The sequence below is a fragment of the Engystomops pustulosus genome, chromosome 6, assembly GCF_040894005.1.
Source record: "Engystomops pustulosus chromosome 6, aEngPut4.maternal, whole genome shotgun sequence".
NCBI classification, from domain to species: domain Eukaryota; kingdom Metazoa; phylum Chordata; class Amphibia; order Anura; family Leptodactylidae; genus Engystomops; species Engystomops pustulosus.
Window position 1 is genome coordinate 94,220,034 of NC_092416.1, and position 25,468 is coordinate 94,245,501.

The 25,468-nt window shown below is 43.9% G+C and overlaps 1 protein-coding gene across 2 annotated transcripts in view; it reads right to left on the bottom strand.

Annotated features, from left to right (window-relative positions):
* LOC140064020 (galactoside alpha-(1,2)-fucosyltransferase 2-like) overlaps nt 1-25,468 on the bottom strand; it is a 152,753-nt gene that overhangs the window by 122,103 nt on the left and 5,182 nt on the right. For both annotated transcript variants that reach the window (XM_072110403.1, XM_072110404.1), the window contains one exon: nt 10,228-10,275. The gene's annotated coding sequence lies outside the window, so the exon portion shown is untranslated. The remainder of the gene's footprint in view (nt 1-10,227; nt 10,276-25,468) is intronic.

Here is a 25,468-nt window from a genome sequence, read left to right on the forward strand (position 1 = left end):
AAAAACAAAACGCAAAAATCTCGCCAAAAATGTCAATTTTTTATAAAATCTCTTCACAAAAATGTTCTAAAAAGTGATCAAAAAAAGTTATGTACGCCAAAATGGTATCACTGAAAAGAACAGCTCAACACGCAAAAAGCCCTAAACCAGCTCTGTCAACCGAAGATTATTAGCGTTATATCGCCGTAAAGATGGTGATGCAAAAACAAATGAGATTTCCTCTATATTAGTTTTTTTCCAGTAAAATTGTAAAATTAAAAGAAAAACAATATAAATGAGGTATCACCGTAATCGTAGTGATCTGTAGAATAAAGATATTATAGTATTTTTAGTGTACGGTGTAAAACCCCAAAAAAATACAAAAAGAAAGGAAACCAAAATTGACAATTTTCTTTTCACCCATACATTCAAGAGTTAATAAAATCTCATCAATAAGCTAATGACCCACTCATGTCGCAAAAAATAAGCCCTTATATGTCCGAATTGCCAAAAAAATAAAGATTGTATAGCCAATAAAATGTGACAATGCATAATCTGCTCTGAATGGTGCAGCTTCCCTCCGATGCCCTGGCTTGTGCCCGTACAGCAGGTTACCACCACATATGGGGTATTGTTATATGCGGGAGGAATTGGGTATCAAATTTTGTGGAGCGTTTTGGTATTTTATCCACTGAGAATTTGTAAATTCGCGCGCCCTCGTCCGGCGATCCTGCCGTCTGCGCATGTGCAGAAGAGCAGGCCCGCGCCTGTTTCAGAGCAGTGACCGCGCAGGCGCGGGCCTGGTCTTCTGCGCATGTGCAGACGTCGGGGTCGCCGGACGAGGGCGCGCAGCTACGCGGAGCTGGGCGCTGAAGATGGGTGAGTAGGAGGGGAAAAGAGGATACCGGGGCGTGGAGTAGCCGCCTCGTGTAACCTCAGAAAAAGCCTTGAAAAAGCTAAGTGCGAAACACGTGTCGGGGTGTACAGCGTGTGCCTTCCTACTGGTATAGGTAACATTACTGCTCTTATGTGAGGGATGTTCTTCCTCTGTTTACAATTCCTACTTAGGTTGTGACTGTTAGTAGGCTACACTTACCAGTTTCTATTTGTTCCATTGGTTTTATCAACTTTATATTATGTGGCACTCTCTGTTGTTTTTATATTGTATTGCTGCTGGTGCATTGTGATGCACTATTTTTTCTCAATAAAGATTGTTTTGTATTATACGTAATATACTTTAGATGTTGTGTTTTTCAATTTTTTGGTGAGATTAATTTATACAACGGGGGGATCCAGTACAATCTATGCCCATACCACCCGTTTTATTACTTTGGTTTTTACTCCACGCCCCAGTAGCCGCATAAGGAAATTAGCATATAAGTCTAATAAAAGTTAACAAAAAAGTGTGGGGACGTGAGGATTAGCCCTTAAAAGGGCTATCCTCACATCCCATTGACCCACCAACCACCCAATCTACCTTTATAGGTAGATTTGTGGTGGTAGGTTCCCTTTAAAACAGAGATGGCCAGTGATTGAAAGAGATGGTCTGTGACCGTCACTCAGAGGCAGTCAAAGAAAGAAAAGGTAAGAGATAGAGACAGTCAGTGACAGTCACTCAGAGACGGTCTGTGACAGTCACTAAAAGAGATGGTCAGTGATAGTCATTGAAAGAGACGGTCAGTGACAGTCACCGAAAGACTGTCAGAGATAGTCACTCAGAGACAGTCTCTGACAGAGAAGGTCAGAGACCGAGACAGTCAGTCAGAGACAGAGAAACACAGAGAGAGTCAGAGAGGGAGAGATAGATACGTATAAAATATTTTTGTTAACCCATTATATTTTGTTTGCCTTTGCCATGCTCTTTGTCTTATCCATAAACCCAATCCTTTCTATTCCCTCCTCATTTTGTGCTGCTCCAGCTATCCCTCACATTGTGCTCCCACAAACTCCCCTCTTACATTGTGTTCCTACAGTTTCTCTTCATATTGTGTCCCTCAGTCCTCCTCTACACATTGCAGGGCCCCCAACATTGTACCCCTAAGTTCACCTTCATGTTGTGGCCCCTCTCATTGTGGCCTCCAAAATCACCCTTACATTCTGCCCCTACAGTTTCTCATCATAGTGTGACCTCTGTGCTTCCTCTTCACATTATGCCCACCCCCCCATCTACCACTTATATTTTGACCCTCTCACATTGTACCCCCCAATTCCCTCTCATTTTGTGGTCCCCTCGCCTACCCCACATTTTGTGGTCTCACACTTCACTCCTTCAGCTCACCCTGATATTGTGCCTACAACTCCCACTCATGCTGTGGCCCCTTTAACTCACCCTTATATTGTGGCTCACCCTTATATTGTGCACCACTAGCCCCTCCTCATATTGTGGCCCACTCATATTTGCCCCCCTGAACTCCCTCAATATCTTGAAAATCTTGCCCCCCTATACTCCCTCAATATCTTGAAAATCTTGGTCCCTCTTATTGTGAATCCCCAGAGCTCCCATTCATAGTGTGCCCCCTCAATAATGGGAGGTGAGCATGCCACAGGTAACGGTTATTATATCTTAAATACCATTATACAGTATGAGGGCATTATACTGTGTTGCTCCACTAATGAGGATATAATACTGTGTGAGGGAACCAGGGGATAAGATTAAAGGGGTGTTCCCATTTCAGTAAATAAATGTTATTATTTGTACTTTAAAAAGTTATACAATTTTTCAATATACTTTCTGTTTCAATTCAACATTGTTCTCTAGATCTCTGCTTGCTGTCATTCTGTAGGAAGCTTTTATTTTTACTTCTACTGGACAGAAATCTGACCATGGTCACACAGGTGCATGGCTCGTTATATCAGAGTAATCAGAGCTGTGTGTTATAACGAGCCATGCACCTGTGTAACCATTGTCAGATTTCTGTCCACTGGAAGCAAACACATAGAAGCTTTCTATAGAAGGACCACAAGCAGAGATCTAGAGAACAATGAAGAATTGATACAGAAAGTAGTATATTGGAAAATAGTATAACTTTTTTTTTCCAAAAGTAGAGAGGTATGAGTATAGGATAGGTGTGATTGAAAGCAAGCAGCTACTAAAATTGTCCCTTTAATGGTTGACTGTGTGTACACTGGAAGGGGGAGAAGGGTTGACATGTACTTATTAATAATTTTAGTGTAACCCAAAAACTGAATCATAAAGCAGCAGGAAGATGCTCTAGATTTCATGTGTTCTAAACAATCTATGTTGTTTTCCATTCTGATTCTGCTGATACAGTGGAAAGGTGTACACACTTTATCTAAAGAGTGGAAACAAAGTGACTAAGTTACTACATTGTGTAAAAACTAACATCAAATAAAAGTAGCCACAGATCCACATGGACATTATTTGCTGCCATCTATTGGAGTACCATTGGAATTACACATACCATTGCTACATCTTTGAAGCGTGTTGGAAAACAATAGAGTTAACCCACTTTGCTTTTATAGGATTCATTACTACCCATCATTCACTCTTAAAGGGGTTATCCGGGTTTAAAATTTTTTTTATGGCCGGGCTGGGGAGGGCTATTTAAACATAATAAACATATACTTACCTCCTCCGGTGCTGCCGATGTCCCGCGCCGCGGCCCGTTTTCTCCCTGCGCCGGTTTCAGTACAAGGGCGCACAGGGAGCTTCCGGCCAGCCGGAAGCTCCCATGCGCACCATCTCCCAGCGCTTAAAATGCTGAGAGATAGGGACGGATGGGAGGAGCCGTCCACAACGCGGAACGGAAGCTCCCTGTGCGCGGCTTCCGTGCCCCTGTTTGTTTACAGGGGCACGGATCGAAGGAACCGCGGCGCGGGACATCGGCAGCACCGGAGGAGGTAAGTCCATGTTTATTATGTTTAACTAGCCCTCCCCAGCCCGGCCATAAAAAAATTTTTTAAACCCGGATAACCCCTTTAAAACGTAACTTTTATTACATCTTTAAAATGTGACACTGTGACTATGTACAGTGCAAAGTACAGAGCACAGCTGTAGACACCTCTTTCTTTAGATCTAAAGAGAAGTATAGATACCGTGTTTCCCTGATTGTAAGACATCCCCGAAAGTAGGACGTAGCAGGGGTATAAGGGGGGACGTCTAATGTAAGACGTACCCCGAAAGTTAGACGTACCGGAGGCAAATTATATGGTACCTGCTTCAGGACCATGGACAGCAGGGGGAGCCGGGAGCGGAGGGGGGATTGGTGGCTGCTGGCGGCAGTCAAAAGTCGGCCGGCAGTGGCGGGAGTACGATGCAGCTTCCGGGAGTGGAGGGGTGGAAAGCGGAGGTACTGTATGTGGGGGTCAGGTTGGAACCGGCCAAAGGGTGGGCAGGAGCTTGATGCCGGCGGAAGCAGGAGATCGCGGGACCGGGGCATACAGAAACACGCAGCCTCCGTGCCCTCATGTGCAGCCTCTGATTGGACCAGCGGCTCCTTCACGAGGAAGAAGAAGCTACACCTCTACCCAGCACTACAGAGGAATTGATCCCATCGTCATTACGGTACCAGGTACTGTAACCCTATGGGAGACAGTGTGTGGGATACTGTATGGGGCTGTAACCCTATGGGAGACTGTGTGGGATACTGTATGGGGCTGTAACCCTATGGGAGACTGTGTGGGATACTGTATGGGGCTGTAACCCTATGGGAGATGTGTGGGATACTGTATGGGGCTGTAACCCTTAGGGAGATGTGTGGGATACTGTATGGGGCTGTAACCCTATGGGAGAAGTGTGGGATACTGTATGGGGCTGTAACCCTATGGGAGATGTGTGGGATACTGTATGGGGCTGTAACCCTATGGGAGATGTGTGGGATACTGTATGGGGCTGTAATCCTATGGGAGATGTGTGGGATATCGAAATTTTTTTCCAATATAAGACATACCCCGAAAGTAAGACATAGTGGGACTTTTGAGGGTAAAAAGAATGTAAGACACTGTCTTACTTTCGGGGAAACACGGTAGTTAAATAATTCTTTATTTATATAGCACACACAGATTACGCAGCGCTGCACAGAGCATGTCAAATTGGTCCCTGTCCCCATGGGGCTCACAATCTAAACAACCTAACAGTATGTTTTGAAGTGTGGGAGGAAACCGGAGCACCCGGAGGAAACCCACGCAAACACGGAGAGAACATACAAACTCTTTGCAGATGTTGACCTGGGTGGGATTTGAACCCAGGACCCCAGTGCTGCAAGGCAGATGTGCTACTCACTCAGCCACCGTGCCGCCCAATAGTTGTGTCAATACAGGAATTCAACCAGTGTATCTATTCTCATTTTTCTATATTTACTATGTAGTCACACCTACACCTAAATCCTAGAAAATCTATCGATGTTGAGTGTGCGCATTCACTGCTTATTAACAAGTTAGCCCTCCGCGTTGTAATTCAGCTACTAGCGCTCCAGAGCCGATGCCGGTTCAGTTCTGCATTGGAGCTGAGCCGGCATCGGGAATCACTGGGTTCAGCAAGCTCCAATCGCAGGAATTAACCCTTTAAATGCCATGGTCAGTGTAACTGCGGCACTTAAATGGCTGCAGGGAGATTCCCTGCTCGATAGGTGCCCCCCTCAGCATTTTCAGGGGGGTGACCATTGTTGCTAAGGCAACCTTGGTGTCAGAGCTAAGACCCCAGGGATGTCCATAGTAATTGCCTGTAAGCTCCTGTTACATACAGGACCTTGCTGACAGTGCTATTATCATGCAATACATCAGTATTGCAGGTTATTATAAAGAACAAACAATACTATAGTTGGACAAGTGAAAATGTTTAAAAAAGGCAATAAATTAAAATAAACTAATAAATTAATCAAAAAGACCCCAAAGCCCCATTATACATTTCACTTACATATACAATGAAAAAAGTGAAAAATCACCATACAAACCCCACATATGTTAATGTGTAAATTTTAGGGCTAAATGAACTTATTACTGACAAAATGGGACCATTTTAAATTTAAATCTTGAATTTTGATTTTAATATAAAGATCCCAAGGGGTTAACAATCTTCCTAAAAGCTGTTTCTGATAGTTTGAGGGTTGTAGATTTGAAAATGAGTTCATTGTATAGCGGGTTTCTAACATTATACATTGCAAAATTCATTAAAGACAATAATGACCACAAAAAAGTAAATTCTGTAATCTCCTTGAAAATACAGAAAACCGATGTTCGATTTGTAAGCCGCGCAACATCAAAATAAATTATCCAGACGTTTCAAAAATTAGGAAAACGTAAAGCATACATATGGGAAATGTTATTTAGCAACTAATTTAGGTGGTAAAACTATCTGCCTGAAAGCTAGATAATTTAGTATTTTTAAAATGGCAAATTTTTCTAAATTAAAAAAAAATAAATTTTATAAATAAACACTGAACTTATCAGCCCAAAATTTACCACTAAAATGAAGTACAACATGTGAAGAAAAGGCCTTAAGCTATAAACTTGTTACGTCCTGCCTCCAACCCCCCTCTTTCCCCAACATGTTTTGGGGGGAAGTAGAAAAAACATCAATTCTGCAATAGTTTTTTTTTTTTGGTTTTCACTGTATACCCTAAAATTTATGTTAACTTTATTCTATGGGTAAGGCTGCATTCACACACATGTATGGGGGACGCCATGGGCAGGTCATGTGATCACCACTATGTTTGGCTGTAGTTGGTTGGTTGCAGTGCATCCAGTATGGCCAGTGTTGTGGTGATGTGCAGTGATGGCAGTTACACATCATTACTATGGTTACAGAGCAAGAGAGTCTGTTATATCATCACTGGGAGCAGAGCATACTGAGAACTAAAGGATCTTGGGACTTGTAGTTTTAAGTGGCGGCCATCTTGGTGATTACTACACCTACTTTAGAAAGGCAAATAAATTTGTGAATTATAAAATCATACTATTTTAGCTCCATTTTGTGACTAATGACATTGATTTTTGTTATATTCATTTATTTATAGAATTATGGGTTTGTGTATCTGACGTACATATTCCCGGAATATCCCTTTAAAAGTGTGTACAATGTAAGTATTCCTTAACAGTTAAGTGAGCTGCTAAGGAGTTACATTTCTAGTCTTACAAATAGGGTGCAGTCACATGTGGTATTTGCAATGCATTTTTAAACACATTGGTAAAATGCATGCATCTTAAACTGCATTTGTTTCACATGTTACCGTGTGTTTAGTTTGAAAGCATTTTTTGTCATTGCAGCAAGTGTAAACAGCTGTGTTATCATTTTAATAGCTGCTTACGCTTCAAGCAGTGAAGAAAAAACGCCACATGTGACAGCACCCTAAACCTCTTGGTTATGACATTCTCTTCAGAATCGCTGCCCCCTCCTATCAGGCAGCAATATTCTCTTATTGTACATCTAGTTTATGCCAGAAAATGCCCCAGGCACATTTTCCTAAATTTATATTCGTCATTGGCTCCATTTCTCAGTCTACCTACATGTGAACTTTATATAATAGAACTGAGTTTCTAAATTTGTCAGTATTGCTACTCAGATCATACACATTTTTCTAACTAGTCATACATGCCTCTAAAAATTTCTAAAATGTTAAGAAAACGTAGCACAAAATAACATTTGTAGCGATAATTACTCCAGAAGTGCCATATTTTTCAATGCTTACATCCCCTAATGTCTCCATTGCTCAGTCTACCTACATGTGACCTTTAAATAATGGAACTCAGAAATGTTGTTATACAAAAGAAATCACGACACAATTATAGTGCTAAAAGTACAGATGCAAGCAGTGTAGTTTCCTAATGTAATAGATTTAATAGACATAAAAGACAAACGCAAAACATTGCAAGCTATGCCTTCAAACAAATCATTAGGCATAAGCTTGCATTCTGTGACTGTAATAAACATTCTAACTTAGTTGATACGCTTTAATAAAGACATACTGTTGATCCCAAGCATGCAAAACAAAATGCTTTTCAGTCATTTAGATTTTTCCACTTACATCATTCACTGTGCAAGATAATATTTCACTTCATCCGATAAATGGGAGAGTTCTCTTTAAAGGGGTATTCCCACAAAGACAAGTTTCTTATATGTACTCAGGATAAGAAAATATCACATTCTCTAATTCACTGTTATTAGCAAAAATGCAGCATTTCACAGATATAAGTGCAACCTGTCTCTATGAATCCTACTGTTCACAATTTCGGTTGCCCCTAGACACGACCCTGTAACTTCTAACTTAGGGTCTGGTGGCCGCCATCTTGGATATATGTGTGAGATTGTGCAGCTGAGATTTCTGTCTTTCTCTGCTGTGTGCCTGTAGCCACGCCCCCTGCACAGAGCTCAGAAAACACTCACTGATCCAGTCTGCACATCATGAGCAGAGAGGAGCTACAAACTACAAGGAGATAAGTGATCCAGGGAAGGGGGAGGCAGGAACATATCTGTGAGACATAGCAGAGTTGACAGTGTAAAGCTATATTGACACAAACGTATGGGGGGCGTATTTACAGCCGACGTATATACTTCCCCCATACAGCGCAATGGCCTCACGATGCTTCAGAGCAGCACACGTGTGGCTTTGTACCATTCAGTAACCCTTAGAAAGATAGGAAATGTGCTATCTTTCTCCGGAATACAGAGCCTTGCGCCATATATTCCTATGGAGAGGGGCGGGGGTGAGCGGCGCTCATCCCCTCCTCCTCTCCCTGGCACCGTACGGCGGGCAACGGCAGTGTGAATATAGCCTAACAGTGTAAAAGTCTGTCAGCCTGTGTGTGTCATACCTCTAATCTCATGCATCTCTGATCTGTCTCATCTCTCTCTTTCTATGTGTCAGTGTGTTAGTACAATGTTGGAAGCCAGATGAAAGTGTATATACACATGTACCCTGATGATATAACCACACTGTCATCCCCACAGAACTAGATGGATCAAAATGCGTCTGCTCAGGGAGTCCCCGCCCACAACCGGAGATTTTACACTGAGTAGCCTAGGGAGTGATAGGATCTTATACAGCAATAAAACTGACTAAAATTGTAAAGCAAGAGGTTAAAATGATCTTTATTGTGTTAACATCACTAGCGGAATGAAATGTGAGAATTTTCTTTTGTGGGAAAACTACTTTAAGGACATTTTCCCAATTTAGACCACCTTGAAGGTGTGTGGAGACTCAAGTACATTGACGCTGCACTGGAGGATCCTGGGAAATATGCAAATATGTTTCCCAGGATCGGATAAAGGAATCATTGCCTCTTTTGGCTATCTTATAAGGCAGAGCCATAACATTATGTATGACTTTCAAGAAGACTAATCACATAATGCGGGATTAAAGACAAACTAGTAAATCTATTCCAGAAGGTACAGATTCCCAACTGTAGACAGCGATGTATCAGGAAGTAAGAGTTCTCCTAACACATACTTGTGGAGACTTACAGCCATTAATGCTCCATTGGGGGGGTTCTGAGAAATAAGCAAATATGTTCTCCGGGATGGAATAAGGCAACCTTTCCTCTTGCCACTTACAAGGCAGCCAAATGTTTTCCTTATTCCATCCTGGAAGCATTTGCATATCTTCCACCTGCCTCTTCTGTTATGTCATTGTGGTAGACTACCTGAAGAAGGCCTAATCCAGCTGAAACAAGTGTCAGGGTTAGTTGTGTTCTGGCGCAAATTTTTCATACCAAAGGTTTTTATTTTTACTTTGGTAACTTAGTTATAAACAATGTACTTTGCTTGTTTATTAGCCAGACCACAACTATGCATTTTATAATTATTATTGGAATTTCCTAAGACCTTAGTAGACTTTTAGATTTGTATACGGTCAGCATAGATCACATTATTGCCTGTTTATCCATTATAGATGCTTGTACTGGTAGTTTTACCCCTTGAAAAAGTCCCTAAGGATCTTTCCCCCTGTGCTTACCACATGAACTGATCTGCATAGCAATCCTGAGTGAGGGGAAAGCTGTGTAATCCGCAGGAGGCTGCAGTCTGTTGCTCTTCCTTTCCTATCATCTATTCCTTGGGCATTTGTTATATGATGTGAGGGCTGTATCCTAGGAGTGAGGTGGGCATTGCGGGAAATTTATTAAAACTGGTCTTACTAACACTGCAATTATGCAGACATTAAATTTAAAAAATGTGGCCAATATTTTAGTTGTTTTTGAATTTTTGAATTTCCATGCCTCTTCCACAGCAGCTTTAAATTACATCACATACAAATCAATAGTACAAAACTATCCTGAAAGGGGAACGAGACTTACCTCTATATTGAAATGCAGTATTTTACACATCTTCAAGAAACATAGCTCCTGAAAAAAGAACAAGAGTGTAAAGATTTGTGCCAACCTCAGTATTTCAGGAAAAAAAGAGTAAAACTGTGAAATAACATAAGCCATTTTTACGTTAAACATGTTTTTTAGCAATATAGGTGAAAATTGGTGTACAAGTCCTGATAAATGTCCCTCATTGTACAACATTCTTACAGATAGCAGATACGATAGAGTAGGAGAGCGTGCCTTCAGCCTGTCCAGGACACTGATGGCCCGATCTATTCCTCACCATCTGTGTCTTCCTCACTCTGCAGCTGGAGCAGAAGAACCCGACTATAGAGACAGAAACTCCCATCAGTGTTGCAGGGGATAGTGAGTGGAGGTGAGTAAACTTTATTATGTACATTCTCTAGATGGGAAACATTGTTTTAGTGGGGGAATAACTGTTACTGGCGAGGAGCATGCTTTCTGGGCGAACGGAAGCACATTATCTTGGGGAAGCAAAGTCTCTGAAGGAAGGGGAAGCACAGTCTCTGAGGGGAAAAAAAATTCTGGAGGGGAAACACCGTCCCTGGGAGAGGGTAAGCACAGTCTCTGAGGGGAAACAGTCTCTGGAGAGATCACAGTCTCTGGGGGAGCAAGCACTGTTTCTGGGGGTCACTGTCTCTGGGAGCAGCACTTTTCTGGGGGGGGGAAGGAAGCACTCTCTGGAGGGGCACTGTTTCTGAGAGCAGGGGAAGCACTGTTTGTGAGGAATGATTGTATAGAGGGTGGGGGTATATTGCTTAGAGAAGAGGCACTATAGAGGGGGAACTATGGTATCTCTTTGTATAGAGGCTAGGTGCCTGGAAGGGTGACATACAATGGGTGGGGGGTCTGCATAGAGAAGAGGCACTATAGAGGAGGAACTATGGTATCTCTTTGTATAGAAGCTAGGTGCACTTTACAAGAGGGGCCTGGAAGGGTGACGTACAATAGGTGGGGGGGGGGGTCTGTATAGAGAAGAGGCACTATAGAGGAGGAACTATGGTAACTCTTTGAACAGAAAACAAAAACATCCACGGGCAAATTATGCAAAAGTATGTTGCAGTTCACAGAGTTGTTATGAAGTCCACTGCCTAATGGAGAAAAATCATCATTATGCTTCAAGAGATATATTACTGCACTATACAGACTACCATTTTGCATGGGCATAAATAAAAAAAGACTTTAAAATGTAAGTTATCAGATATAATTATACTGTAATTATAGTGATTTATATTACTGCCTTGTTGTTACTAAACAAACACCATGATGCAAAAAAACCATATAACCAGTAATACAGCTGTACAAGACCCAGATAATACCGCCACAACATGACCAATAGCATACCTATATAGTGAGTGATTACTACTACCATACTGGTTTAGAATAAAAACCACCACAACATGATCACTACCATTGCCACCACATAATGACTGTATAATGCTGCCATACCTATACTGTATAATACAGCCACACGTTAATAACTACCATTGCCACCGCATAATGGCCCACATTTATTTATAATGAGGCAAACTGCATTAAGTGCATTAAGTTTAATTTAATTCCTGGTGTACTCAGTTTATTAGGCGTGCATCACAATTATGAAGGACATCCAACATAAATGTGGCGGCCTGTGTGAATACGCACAGGAAAGCCCCTTTCTGTGCACAGTATTGTGTTACGGCGTACATAGTGCAGCAGACACAATATTGGCAGAAACACTTCATAAATACCTGTGCCAACAGTTTTCACATGTACTTTTGTGCAATCCATACCAGAATTCTGAAGTAAATTGTTTAATAAATGTGGGCCAATGTCTGAATATTACCACCACATTAATGCTGAATAATATGAAACCACACCATGACCTCTATTACCACTACATAAAGACTAAATAATGCCACCATACTAAAGTGAATAATACCGGCATACCATTATAATGATACTGAATCAGTAAACAAATATCAATTAGTATATATATTGTACAGTACCCTCTAACAGATTTATATTCAGTGCCACCTATTTTTTTTATACTAAACACTTTACATATATAGTACCTTGTTATGAATTTATATATACTACTGTAGTACAGGCAACCCTTGGGTTACATGCAAGGTTCTGTAGGCTTATTAGTAAGATGAATTTGTATGTAAGTCGGAAAGGTATATTTTATAAGTGTAATTCCAGACAAAGTAGTTTTTTTGTGCCTGTGACAATTGGACCGATGGCATGGGTACAAGGGTTAACCATAAAGCTTGCAGAAACCTTTCATAACTGTTATTTTGACCATTGTAGTCAGGTACTAAAGATCAGTAAATTCCGAACATCCAGAAAGCTACACCAGAGATCACAGTGGTCAGAGAGGTCCATTTTTTAATAGGGGTGTTCAGAAGTCAAGGATTGTGTGAACTGCCTTTTTCCTCCCAAACTCCAAAATAAACATCAAGGTGACTGATTTTTAAAAAGAATTTAAACCTAATGTATTTGCGATAAAGCAAAAAGTGTTGAGAAATATTTTAGTGCTTTTGTAATAAAACACAGAATTACTGGTGGACTTAGGTGACGCCTGGCTATAGGGTTGGCTGTAGCCGCTTCTGGGAGGCCTTGCCGAGCTGGCTGCTGGCTCCTCAGACAAGGTGAGGTTGAGGGCACGTTGTCAGAACCATGGAGTCACAATACCACACCCAGGACCAGGTGGCTGGTGGGGATCCCCAGCAGGGACCCTTGGAGGTTGTGCAGTCTCCTCCTAGTGAGGCTGCAACTGATAGGGCAAGAGTACCACCCTTTAATACGGCTGCATACTCTGATTCCTCCAGGGCACCTTTGTCCTGGAGGAATCCGAGTATGCAGCCGGATCAAAGGATGAGGTATAGTGGATATTACAAACTTGGTGGGGTTGTTCATCTGGGCGGAACCGGATCTATATGATGAGAATTGAGTTATGGTTTGTTTTTGTTTCATACTCATGTGTGTTCTTTTCTTTAGGTGCATGTTTGATCAGGACAATTGGGCACGGCTATGTGCACTGGGTTTGGCAAGATCAGATTTTACTTATGCATTACTTATTCTATTTGTGTACATGTACATGTCCCTCCAGGGAATTAATAAAGGACATCAAGACCAATTTGTTGATGCTGTGGGCCTAATTTCTACCTCCTGACTGTGTGGTTGAACACTGTGGCAAAGACTGTATGGCGCGGTGCTAGGTCTGGGTTCTGAGTCATTGTCAGGCAAAGGTATGGGGGTCAAAGGATTGAATATACTCTGCAAAAAAGATTTTAAACATTTGGACAGTTCTGCTGAAATCAATTTGAACTTGGCAGAATTGTCAGATTAATAACTCAAGAAATTATCCACAGTCAGCTTCTAAAGGAACATTTCCAGCTAATGATTACTGAACACCCAGGCATTTAGAAGAGAAACCATACAGAGAACATTCTGAGATGACTTTATTCATTAATTCTTCATTTGTTTCCCGAGTGATATGCTCTGATAAGTAGACAACATAAATGCTTTTTAAGCCCACAATAATTGATTTATCAGGAAATGGTACTACACCCAGTTCCCGGCCTCTATTGTGATATGTTCAACAGACACAAAAAAGGTTTTTCTTAACAAAATTAAAGTGGCCTCGAGGTACATTAATCACATTTTACAATCAAAATGAATCAACCATTATTGTGAGAATTTAATGCACTCGCAAATGCATGTAATGTTGGTAAAGCACTTCATTGCGGAAGTACAGTCGATTGTATTCATACATTCATTGGATGTGATAGAGCAGCTTGTATCAAGAAAACAATACATGGTTTTGACAATAAAAGTGTAGCATACACATGTAATTCACCAGACTGAGGCAATACTTTGTAGAACCACATTTAGCTGCGATGACAGCTGCATGTCTGCTAGGGTATGTCTTCATCAGCTATGTACACCTAGAGCCTGCATTATTCTCTGCAATATAGCTCCAGCTCACTCCGTTTGGATGGAGAACAATTGTGAAGAGCAATTTTTTCTTTCTGCTCACTTATGTGATTCTTGTGGCAGAGTAGGTCAGATCTCCTTTCTCTCAAAACAGATCTTCAAAAGATTGTACTGCGCACATACACACAGGAAAAAATAAACAACCACACACAGTTGCATGATGCATCTCAACCCCACCAACAAGTGATGAAAAGTAACACACTAGTCCATTGTAAGTTTATGCTGCAAATAAGTATCAGCCTTTTCTGACATCCTACTTAGGCAGTAGAGCATTAACCTTGGTTAAAGGGCACCTACCACCCTGATTCTACCTATAAAGGTAGAAGGGGTGGTAGGTGGATGGATGGGACATGAGGATAGCCCTTTTTTGGGCTAATCCTCACATCCCGGGTGTCTTTTACAAAACTTTATTACATGTATATGTTAATTTTTTTATGCGGCTACTGGGGCGTGGAGTAGCCGTATATGAGGCTACTAGTTGCGGTTACTCCACGCCCCAATAGCCGCGTTACTCCGCCTACCAGGTAATCTTCGGCGCGCAGCTACCAGGAGTCCCCCGAGTCCCCCGGCTACTGCGCATGCGCAGTATTTCCGGCCCCAGAGCCGCGGCCGCGCAGAACGCAGGGGACCCGGACGAGGGCGCGCAGCTACCAGGAGCTGCGCGCCGAAGATTACCTGGTAGGCGGAGTAACGCGGATTAGCCGTGACTAGTAGCCTCATGTCCGGCTACTCCACGCCCCAGTAGCCGCATAAAAAAATTAGCATATACATGTAATAAAGTTTTGTAAAAGACACCCGGGACGTGAAAATTAGCCCAAAAAAGGGTTATCCTCACGTCCCATCCATCCACTTACCACCCCTTCTACTTTTATAGGTAGAATTGGGGTGGTAGGTACCCTTTAATGTAATAATACATTGGACGCTGGTGAAGGGTTGTACGGAGAGGGCTCACAGACTGAGCGCGCTCCATATGCGATGGGTGTCAGCTGCATTATACAGCTGACACCTGCGGTTAACTGCAGTGGTCAATCATTGATTGACGAATCTTACATTAAGTCATCAGGGCCTGTGAGGGCACTTTCTGTTATAGTCTCCCTTCAAAACTTATTTGCATATTTTTCCAGAATCCCTTAGTTGGCAGTCTCCGTAAGGAGAACTCTTAGGCCCCTTCCACACTTGCATTTTTCACGCACGTGTTCCGCATGTGCTTTTGATGTGCAGAACTTGCATTGCACTCTGACTAGAGATGAGCGAGCACTAAAATGCTCGGGTACTCGTTATTTGAGACGAACTTTTCCCGATGCTCGAGTGCTCGTCTCGAATAACGAGCCCCATTGAAGTCAATGGGAGACTCGAGCATTTTTCAAGGGGACCAAGGCTCTGCACAGCGAAGCTTGCCCAAAAACCTGGAAACCTCAGAAAAGGATGGAAACACCACGGAAATGGACAGGAAACAGCAGGGGCAGCATGCATGGATGCCTCTGAGGCTGCTTAAACGCACCATTATGCCAAAATTATGGGCAACAGCATGGCCGTGACAGAGTGACAGAATGAAGCTAGATAGCATCTAAAACATCCAATAATTGACCCTGACACTATAGGGGACGGCATGCAGAGGCAGCGGCAGCAGCGGCAGGCTAGAGAGTGTCATGGCGACATACCCTAAATGGACTCAGGCTTCAAACCAATGGGTGGCAGAGAGGAACCAAAGGAGGTGAGCAAGAAGCGCTGAAATTATTTCCTCTGTGAACAAAAGGTTGACGGTATATTTAGTCGATAACACAGCATGGTGGCGACATAGTGACCAAGTTCCATAACGTATGTGGTGAAACACCCGAAAAATTAGCCTGACACAGCTCGTTTGATAAGGGGGTGACATTTGGAGACAGCCATGGAGAGGACTTCCATGATTAAGAGCGACAGTATGGGGCATCCATATTGCGCTTCTATGATTGCAACTGCAGGTCTCCAGCATGGCGGCGACAGACGCGCCGAGTTCCACTATGTATGTGGTGAAACACCTGAAAATTCTGCCTGACACAGCTCATTTGATAAGGGCAGAGATTTATTTGAGGATTTTTAACCAGTTGATAGGTCGCGCTGCCTCTGGAAGGTATCATATGATAGACCTATTGTTATAGGTGATAGGCAATTATACTGTGTACAAATGTGGGTTTCTTGATAAACAACATTTATTACATCATGATTTTAAGTAAAAAATACATATATATATGTATTTTTTACTTAAAATCATGATGTAATAAATGTTGTTTATCAAGAAACCCACATTTGCACACAGTATAATTGCCTATCACCTATAACAATAGGTCTATCATATGATACCTTCCAGAGGCAGCGCGACCTATCAACTTGTTAAAAATCCTCAAATAAATCTCTGCCATACATATCAGGCTATACGGCCTGACTACCAGAGGACGCAGCAGCTTACGACTTAGACATTTTTACATCCACACTATCTCCAGTTTAAAGTGTCTAATCTTGATCTGACTATATCTTCCAATCAAGGAGCGCAGTGCCCCCCCCCTTAAAATAATTGCATTTGATAAGGGGACCATGTATGGAGGCAGTGAACTAGTAGTAGATTAAAGGTGCTGCAGTTAAAACTATGTTAGTTGGATCTTGGGATGGAGCTGGCGCTCCGCTGCCAGGCGAGCTTTCGCCAATCCAAGCCCCTGTCTCTAGGCTACTCCCCAAACAGCACTTCTAAAAACCTTTTGTATAAGATCAAGTGTAGTAGCGTTCTTATAAGTTTGGGATATGGCGGGTGAGGGGAATATAAACAGATGCGCAAGAAGCGCTGAAATAATATCGGTAAATGATAAAAGTTTGCCAGTATATTTTGTGGATTACACAGCAGGGTGGCGACAAAGTTAACAAGTTTGATGTGGAATGCCCTGTAATAGCTCTTGGGCGGTGTGCCTTTTATCGCCTAGGCTCAGCAGTTTGAGCACCGCCTGCTGTCGCTTAGCGACGGCACTGCTGCTGTGCCTAGAGCTACCGACTGATGGCGCCATGCCCACGGATGGTAATTCGGAGGAGGAGGAGGTGGAGGAGGGGTGGGAGGAGGAGGAGGTATAGTAGGCCTTTGAGACCTGGACTGAGGTAGGCCCCGCAATCCTCGGCGTCGGCAGTATATGAGCAGCCCCAGGGTCAGACTCGGTCCCAGCCTCCACCAAGTTAAGTGTAGTAGCGTTCTTATAAGTTTGGGATATGGCGGGTGAGGGGAATGTAAACAGATGCGCAAGAAGCGCTGAAATAATATCCGTAAATGGTAAAAGTTTGGCAGTATATTTTGTGGATTACACAGCAGTGTAATCAACAGATGCGCAAGAAGCGCTGAAATAATATCGGTTAATCATAAAAGTTTGCCACCTCGTTTGATAAGGGGACGATGTATGGAGGCAGCTATATGGACGACTTTTGGAGGTAGCAATGGAGACAACTTGTGGAGGCTGCTATGGAGACAATTTAATTTGGATAGTGCCTGTATGTGGCAGTCCAAAAAAGTTTTCAAACCAGAGGAGCAGGTAGGTGGCCCTCCAGAAAAATGAAATGGATTGAGTGCCTGTATGTGGCAGTCCAAAAAAGTTTTCAAACCAGAGGAGCAGGTAGGTGGCCCTCCAGAAAAATTGAATAGATTGAGTGCCTGTATGTGGCAGTCCCAAAAATTGTTTAAAACAGAGGACCAGGTAGGTGGCCCTCCAGAAAAATTAAATGCATAAAGTACTATAGCTAGAGCCAGTGGGCCCTGTCAAAAAATAGCCAGTTTCCTCTGCTTTAGTGTACAAAGAGGAGGAGAAGGAGGAAAATGAGGAGGAGGAGTGCATAAATTATTCAGGTTGAGCTTCCTTCACCTGGTGGAGATTGGAAAATTATGAGAAATCCAGGCTTTATTCATCTTAATAAGCGTCAGCCTGTCAGCGCTGTCAGTCGACAGGCGTGTACGCTTATCGGTGATGATGCCACCAGCTGCACTGAAAACCCGCTCGGACAACACTCTAGCGGCAGGGCAGGCAAGAACCTCCAAGGCGTACAGCGCCAGTTCGTGCCACATGTCCAGCTTTGAAACCCAGTAGTTGTAGGGAGCTGTGTGATCATTTAGGATGATGGTATGGTCAGCTACGTACTCCCTCACTATATTTCTGTAAAGATCAGCCCTACTCTGCCGAGACTGGGGACAGGTGACAGTGTCTTGCTGGGGTGACATAAAGCTGGCAAAAGCCTTGTAAAGCGTACCCTTGCCAGTGCTGGACAAGCTGCCTGCTCGCCTACTCTCCCTCGCTACTTGTCCCGCAGAACTACGCACTCTGCCGCTAGCGCTGTCAGAAGGGAAATACTGTTTCAGCTTGTGCACCAGGGCCTGCTGGTATTCATGCATTCTCACACTCCTTTCCTCTCCAGGGATGAGAGTGGAAAGATTTTGCTTGTACCATGGGTCCAGGAGAGTGAATACCCAGTAATCGGTGCTGGAATAAATTCTTTGAACGCGAGGGTCACGGGATAGGCAGCCTAGCATGAAATCTGCCATATGCGCCAGAGTCCCAACGCGCAAGAATTCACTTCCCTCACTGGCCTGACTGCCCATTTCCTCCTCCTCCAACTCCTCCAACTCCTCTTCTTCTGCCCATACACGCTGAACAGTGAAGGACTGAACAATGGTCCCCTCTTGTGTCTCGCCAACATTCTCCTCCTCTTCCTCCTCATCCTCCTCCACCTCCTCCGATATGCGCTGAAAAACAGACCTGAGGGTGCTTTGGCTATCAACAAGGGAATCTTCTTCCCCCGTCTCTTGTGACGAGCGCAAAGCTTCCGACTTCATGCTGATCAGAGAGTTTTTCAACAGGCCAAGCAGCGGGATGGTGAGGCTGATGATGGCGGCATCGCCACTGACCATCTGTATTGACTCCTCGAAGTTACTCAGCACCTGACAGATATCAGACATCCACATCCACTCCTCATTGTAGACTTGAGGAAGCTGACTGACCTGACTACCAGTTCTGGTGGAAGTTGACATCTGGCAGTCTACAATTGCTCTGCGCTGCTGGTAAACTCTGGATAACATGGTTAATGTTGAATTCCACCTTGTGGGCACGTTGCACAACAGTCGGTGAGCGGGCAGTTGGAGGCGGCGCTGCGCTGCCCTGAGAGTGGCAGCATCTGTGCTGGACTTCCTGAAATGCACAAAGATGCGGCGCACCTTCGTGAGCAAATCAGACAGATTGGGGTATGTCTTGAGGAAACGCTGAACTATCAGATTTAACACATGGGCCAGGTATGGCTCATGTGTCAGTCTGCCGAGTTGCAGAGCCGCCACCAGGTTACGGCCGTTGTCACACACAACCATGCCTGGCTTCAGGTTCAGCGGTGCCAGCCACAGATCAGTCTGCGCCGTGATGCCCTGTAATAGTTCTTGGGCGGTGTGCCTTTTATCGCCTAGGCTCAGCAGTTTGAGCACCGCCTGCTGTCGCTTAGCGACGGCACTGCTGCTGTGCCTAGAGCTAGCGACTGATGGCGCCATGCCCACGGATGGTAGTTCGGAGGAGGAGGTGGAGGAGGGGTGGGAGGAGGAGGAGGCATAGTAGGCCTGAAAGACCTGGACCGAGGTAGGCCCCGCAATCCTCGGCGTCGGCTGTATATGACCAGCCGCAGGGTCAGACTCGGTCCCAGCCTCCAGCAAGTTAACCCAATGTGCCGTCAGCGATATATAGTGGCCCTGCCTGGCAGCACTCGTCCACGTGTCCGTGGTCAGGTGGACCTTGTCAGAAACGGCGTTGGTCAGGGCACGGATGATGTTGTCTGACACGTGCTGGTGCAGGGCTGGGACGGCACATCGGGAAAAGTAGTGGCGGCTGGGGACCGAATACCGAGGGGCGGCCGCCGCCATGAGGTTGCGAAAGGCCTCGGTCTCTACTAGCCTATAGGGCAGAATCCAGGCTAAGCAGTCTGGAGATGTGGACATTAAGGGCTTGGGCGTGCGGGTGGGTTGCACTATATTTCCTTTTCCGCTCCAGCGTCTGGGGTATGGAGAGCTGAACGCTGGTGGATGCTGTGGAGGATCGTGGAGGCGACGATGGGGTTTTTGTGCCAGGGTCCTGGGCAGGGGGCTGACTATCAGCTGACACAGGGGAAGGAGCAGTGGTGTGCACGGCCGGAGGTGAACGGGCTTGGTGTCACTGAGTGGGGTGTTTAGCATTCATATGCCTGCGCATACTGGTGGTAGTTAAGCTATTAGTGGTGGAACCCCTGCTGATCCTGGTTTGGCAAAGGTTGCACAACACAGTCCGTCGGTCATCCGGTGTTTCCTTAAAGAACCTCCAGACTTCTGAAAATCTAGCCCTCGCCGCAGGAGCCCTCGCCACGGGAGCTTCACTACGTGACACATTTGGCGCTGATGCACCAGCTCTGGCCCTGCCTCTCCGTCTGGCCCCACCACTGCCTCTTCCAACCTGTTCTGGTCGAGGACTCTCTTCCGTCTCAGAAGCACTGTGTTCACCCGGCCTCTCAACCCAGCTTGGGTCTGTCACCTCATCATCCTCCGATCCCTCAGTCTGCTCCCCCCTCGGACTTCCTGCCCTGACAACAACTTCACCACTGTCTGACAACCGTGTCTCCTCATCGTCGGACACCTCTTTACACACTTCTTCAAGAAGGTCATCATCACCCACAGACTGCGACTGGTGGAAAACCTGGGCATCGGAAAATTGCTCAGCAGCAACCGGACAAGTGGTTTGTGACTGTGGGAAGGGTCCAGAAAACAGTTCCTCAGAGTATGCCGGTTCAAATGCCAAATTTTCCTGGGAGGGGGCAGACTGGGGGGGAGGAGGCTGAGGTGCAGGAGCTGGAGGAGTGCCGATTTCGGTGACATGAGTGGACTGCGTGAAAGACTGACTGGTGGACAAATTGCTCGAAGCATTGTCGGCAATCCACGACATCACCTGTTCGCACTGTTCTGGCCTCAACAGTGCTCTACCGCGAGTCCCTGTAACTTCAGACATGAACCTAGGGAGTGTAGCTCTGCGGCGTTCCCCTGCTCCCTCATCAGCAGGTGGTGTCTCACCCCGCCCAGGACCACGGCCTCTGACCCTTGCAGTAGTTGGACGCCCACGTCCCCGCCCTCGTCCTCTACCCCTAGCCCTCGGGTTAAACATTTTGAAAATGAAAGTTATAACTTTAATTTTTTTTTTACTTTTTTTTTGTGTTTTTTAGTTTTTAAAACCAAACGATGCTATCCTATTGCTATGGCTATTTTCTAGCCAACTATGAAAGCACACTGCTATGCCAGATGAGATGACGCTGAGTTATGAAAAAATAAACGTAAAATAAAAAGTAAATGGCAGACTGTGCCTAATTGAAATCCAACCCCTAAAAAATTGTCCCACTTCGGTCTTTGCGATGGATATGTGCGTCACTAAGCGCTAAACACAACGGTCGCAAGTCTCACTGCAAATTCCTCACAATATGGTAGTAGATGCACTACAGCAAGGCCAGCCACCAGCAGATCAACCAGAAGTAAAATATATAACGCTATTGTAGGCCTAAGTAAGCCGTTTGGATTCTCCTATGGCTATTTTCTAGCCAAGTATGAAAGCACACTGCTATGCCAGATGAGATGACGCTGAGTTATGAAAAAATAAACGTAAAATAAAAAGAAACTGGCAGACTGTGTCTAATTGAAATCCAACCCCTAATAAATTGTCCCACTTCGGTCTTTGCGATGGATATGTGCGTCACTAAGCGCTAAACACAATGGTCGCAAGTCTCACTGCAAATTCCTCACAATATGGTAGTAGATGCACTACAGCAAGGCCAGCCACCAGCAGATCAACCAGAAATAAAATATATAACGCTATTGTAGGCCTAAGTAAGCCGTTTGGATTCTCCTATGGCTATTTTCTAGCCAAGTATGAAAGCACACTGCTATGCCAGATGAGATGACGCTGAGTTATGAAAAAATAAACGTAAAATAAAAAGAAACTGGCAGACTGTGTCTAATTGAAATCCAACCCCTAATAAATTGTCCCACTTCGGTCTTTGCGATGGATATGTGCGTCACTAAGCGCTAAACACAACGGTCGCAAGTCTCACTGCAAATTCCTCACAATATGGTAGTAGATGCACTACAGCAAGGCCAGCCACCAGCAGATCAACCAGAAATAAAATATATAACGCTATTGTAGGCCTAAGTAAGCCGTTTGGATTCTCCTATGGCTATTTTCTAGCCAAGTATGAAAGCACACTGCTATGCCAGATGAGATGACGCTGAGTTATGAAAAAATAAACGTAAAATAAAAAGAAACTGGCAGACTGTGCCTAATTGAAATCCAACCCCTAATAAATTGTCCCACTTCGGTCTTTGCGATGGATATGTGCGTCACTAAGCGCTAAACACAACGGTCGCAAGTCTCACTGCAAATTCCTCACAATATGGTAGTAGATGCACTACAGCATGGCCAGCCACCAGCAGATCAACCAGAAATAAAATATATAACGCTATTGTAGGCCTAAGTAAGCCGTTTGGATTCTCCTATGGCTATTTTCTAGCCAAGTATGAAAGCACACTGCTATGCCAGATTAGATGACGCTGAGTTATGAAAAAATAAACGTAAAATAAAAAGAAACTGGCAGACTGTGTCTAATTGAAATCAAACCCCTAATAAATTTTCCCACTTTGGTGTTTGAGGTGGATATGTGTGTCACTAAGAGCTAAACACAACGGTAGCAAGTCCCCCTGCAAATTCCTCACAACATGGTACTAGCTGCAAATAAAAAAAAAAAATGTATAACGTTATTGTAGCCCTAAGAAGGGCTGTTGGGTTCTTGTTGAATCACTCCTGCCTAACACTATTCTAATAGAACACCCTAACGCTTTCCCTGACCAGCAGCAGCTCTCTCCCTAGCGGCATCCAGACACAGAATGATCCGAGCAGCGCAGGCAGGGGCTAGTCTATTCCAGGTTCACCTGATCTGGCCAGCCAACCACTGCTATCGATGTGTAAGGGTACCACGTCATGCTGGGTGGAGTGCAGAGTCTCTTGGCTTGTGATTGGCTCTGTTTCTGGCCGCCAAAAAGCAAAACGGCGGGAGATGCCATTTTCTCGAGCGGGCGAAGTATTCGTCCGAGCAACGAGCAGTTTCGAGTACGCTAATGCTCGAACGAGCATCAAGCTCGGACGAGTATGTTCGCTCATCTCTAACTCTGACCCATTGTAATCAACAGGCTTTTTCAGACTTTTTTTTAACGCACATTTAAATCTCAGCATGCTCTAGTTTTGCATGTCACGCTCTTGAAAATCGCACCATACAAGTCTATGGAAATGCGTCTAAAACGGATTGCACTCTGAGACACATGCAAGTCTAATGCAAGTGCAATGCATTTTTCACGCATCAATTGCCATAGAAAAGATAGAGCTCAGTCCTGAGTCCTTTTCACGCATTGAAATTGCATTGAGAACGCGCATGAAAAACTGAGACACTGCACAAACTCTGACTGAAAACTGATTGAACTTTGATGCAAAATGTCATTTTTCACTGACCAAACCCTGATCGCACCCTGATCAGACTCTGATGTGATCTGCAACGCAAGTGTGGAAGGGGCCTTACTTCCATACCCTAGTCACAAGCCTCTGACTCAGCCAAACCAGTTTCCTACACTGTATTGAAGAGACCCAAAAAGGTGGAAACAGTGCTGTCTACAGTTGGGAGTCTGCATCTTCTGGAAAAGATATACTGGTTTGGTTTTAATCCCGCATCGTGTCATAAGGCCTCTTGTAGGTCATGCTAGATGTCAAGGGAATTACCTTGCAAGGTAGTTAAAAGAGGTGTGGTTTTCCTTATCCCATCCTGAAAAACGTATTTGCATATTTTCCTATAGTCTCTACATGTTGTATTTCAATATATTGTATAAGTGATCAGAACTTGTTGGATTAAACTGAAAATCACCCCCTTTTCCTAAAACATAAACAAAATCATGTGAAGTAAAGCTGCATTCCAAAATGACCAATCTATCAAAATATAAAAACTTAGTTAAAGGGGTATTCCCACGAAGACAAGTTTCTTTTATGTACTCAAAAAAAAACAGCATTTCACAGATGTAAGTCCAACCTGTCTCTACCAGTTCTGGTATATACAATTTAGGTTGCCCCTAGACATGACCCTGTAACTTCTGACTTAGGGTCGGGTCGCGATCTTGGATTTCTGTGTGACAACGTGAAGATGAGATTTCCGTATCTCTCTGCACCGAGCCTGTAGCCACGCCCCCTGCAGTCCTAGCACCGAGCTCAGAGACACAAACACTGATTCACTTTCTGGCAGGAGATTGTGAGGAAAGAGAAGCTGCAAACTACAAGCAACAAGGAGATAAGTGATCCGGGGGAAAGGGGAGGCAGGCACATATCTGTGAGAACACAGATGTAGCAGTCCTGTGTGTGTAATAGGCATCTAATGGATCTCATGCATCTCTGATCATCTCTCTTTCTATGTGTCAGTGTGTTAGTACACTGTCAGAAGTCAGATGAAAGTGTATATACACCTGTACCGTGATAATGTAACCACATTGTCATCCCACAGAAGTAAATGGAGCACAATGGGGCAGATTTATCAAGTTGTCTGAAAGTCAGAATATGTCTGCCAGAGAGTCCCCGCCCACACCCTGGGATTTTGTACTAAGCATCACTGAGGGTTAGGAGCTAAAACAGCAATAATACTGAGTAAAATTGTAAAGTAAGGGGTTAAAAATTATCTTTATTGTGTTAACATCACTAGGGGGTTGAGATCTGAGAATTTTCTTTTGTGGGAAAACCCCTTTAAACCCCCTAATAATTTCGAAATGTCTACATTTTTGCCACTTTTCAAAATTTTGAACCTTAAAACAGGACACACCCTTATCCTATCAAAGATTTAAATATGTCTTATTTTACTCCAGTATTTTGGGATAAATCAAGATCACATACTAATAAAATTGCCTGTGTGAAATATTCTCATTCATGGACAGACTGTAACAGCCTGGGGATGTCACGGCTTGGTTATGGCAATGTTGCTGAATAATAATGTACTCATTATCCAAAGCAACACTCTTTGTTCTTCTTGAAAAGAACTTTACAGACAAATAATTTATTTCACATCAAACCTACTTTACTTACAATTTAATCCATTCTTTTGTTTAGAATAAACTTTAATAATACTATAAACTATTTTAGTGCTGATG